Source organism: Egretta garzetta, unplaced genomic scaffold, assembly GCF_000687185.1.
Source record: "Egretta garzetta isolate BGI_Z169 unplaced genomic scaffold, ASM68718v1 scaffold154, whole genome shotgun sequence".
Taxonomy (NCBI): domain Eukaryota; kingdom Metazoa; phylum Chordata; class Aves; order Pelecaniformes; family Ardeidae; genus Egretta; species Egretta garzetta.
In genome coordinates this window covers 5,448,070-5,450,414 of record NW_009259600.1, presented here as the reverse complement: position 1 = coordinate 5,450,414, position 2,345 = coordinate 5,448,070, and positions in this window count along the sequence as shown.

The window sequence follows — 2,345 nt, the reverse complement described above, 5'->3', positions numbered from 1 at the left end:
CTAGCTTGCCGCACCCCCAGCTTGTTTTGCACCTGGGCGAGCAGGAGAAGCTCAAAAAGTCCTTGAGTAGTCTGAGCACTACTTGGCAACAGCTGAAAACATCAGTGTGTTATCAACATTCTTCTGGTACTAAATCCAAAACACAGCACTATGCTAGCTACTATGAAGAAAATTAACTCTATCCCAGCCGAAACCAGGACACTTCCTAATATGGCTGTTGCGACCTTAATGTTTCCGATCGCCTCCCCTTTGGGCATGGGGGGCAGGAACTGCACGCAGTGTTCAAGACCTGGGGCACTTCAGATTTGCCCAGTGGTGTGACAAGGCTTTCTGTTCCTTACATTCCTGATGTTGCTTTGGTCCTGCTGAGCATGGGAGCAACCTTAGTGTGCCAAGGAACACTTTGATCAGACTTTGTTGTCATGAATGTGTAGCATAGTCATGCTCCACAATACGCACAAATACCTCAGAGTCAAGTGAAGGACTCTCCTGCCTCCTGCAGCTTTCTGCCCACCTGCAGGTTTTGTGTCCCTGTGTGGGCTTGATCACCCTGTATCACTTGGACTGAGTGGGAAGAGTTCCCCTAATTTCAGGAAGAGTGGAAGTCCTGGGAGCATCTCCTGTTAATGTCAAGGGGAGCTGGATGGAGAAGCTGAGCTGTGGTTAGTGCTGAGTGAGGTGCTCTTCTGGACCTTGGGAACAGGAAATTTCATGCTCACAGGAAGACCAGACTCATTAAAGCCAGAAGAGAAATGAAGTGCAGTACCAGTGGCGGCCTTGTGAAAGTTTTGCCTCACCATTCACTTTGTTAAATGCTTTCTGTGAACACAAGGAATTCAGCCTTTCAGTTTGGTGACTGGTGCTTTCCGCTGTATCAGCACTTTAGCCAGAACAGTTGTAAACATTTAGAGTGGCATCAATTAAAGGTGACTTGGTAACAAGTACGATATGAAGAACTTGGAAAGACTGTTCCAAATGCTTTTCTAAATGGACACCTGAAGGGATGAAGAAGACTGAGAGGACGGTTTGGGAGGCAGCCTTCCCACTACAGCAGCGCACTCATGGTGATTAAACATACCATTTGGGAGCACACACTGCTTTGAAGGGGCTTCCAGCCATCACTGAATGAAGCTTGCAATGAATGACCCGTTGCATGCTAAGAACCAGGATGACTCCACCTGCTACTGGGGTTCTGTACCAAAGGCTGCCAATACTTCAGGCTGAACATGGGGACTCCGGAGAGTATGACGAGGTCTTTGTTGTTCACTGGCAACTACCAATAAAGAGTCCACTAGACAAAGTGATCATAAATGGCATCTGAAGTAGTCTTTCGCCCCAGCAAAGGATATTCCAAGACAGCAACATAGGAAAAGGACCAACTCAAAGGAATTCACCACCACAGGCTATTCCCAGGCAGCAACACACTGCGTAAGGAGGAGTGGAAAACACGTGGCCTTATTCTCTGTGAAGTGTTTGTGGAGTTATTGTCACCATAGTACCAAGTCACCAAATACAGAAAGGTCCCTCCCACAATTCATAACTGAACCCACAGTGGCCTTTGCTGTTCCTTGCAGTCCTTCTCACGCTACCCAGCGTGTAATGGAGCAATGCTGGACACTTACATCTCCATCCTCCCAGCATGTTGCAAACAGGTTACTACACCCAGCAGCTCTTCATGAGCTTTTGGGGCAGGTGAAAAGAGCAGATAGTTCTGTGAATCATTTCCTACACCCATAGGTCTGACTGGTGTCACCTGGTATCGCCAGGGTAAGGATTCATGAAACAATACGTTGTGAGACCTTGGGTTCAGCTGCCCATCACCAGACGTGATCTGATTGGGAAGAAGTTTTCTGAAATAGTTATCAGCTTGAGGCTGATAACCTAGTAATAAGAAATTTTTAGCCAAAATGGTTCTGCTGTGTGTGACAGTAAGGATAAAGAAAAATACGCTATTTTGTCCAATTTTGTTGTTTTCATATTTATGAACAGTTCCACCATTTCTATGCTTTGGAGAAAGATGCTGAAAGTTAGCATGGCATCAGGAGAGGCAGAAGGAAAAAAAAATACTGCTTCAGGAGTCTGCTCTGAAAATCCCTTTGAAATTCACATTTGCTCAGCAGTAGTAGCATTGCTAATGTCAGCAGCTGAATATATCTGGGTTTCCATCCACACCAAGTACACGCCGGGCTACGTGTGGCCTAAAAGCAGATGCCTCTGCCTCTCCAGAGCTCTCCTGCTGGGATGACCACCCTGGAGGCAGAAGTCCCCTGTGAAGACAAACTGCCCTGCAAGGGAGACTTTCTGGAGCTGGGGCAGAGGAGAGGACCACGACAAGGAGCATGGGA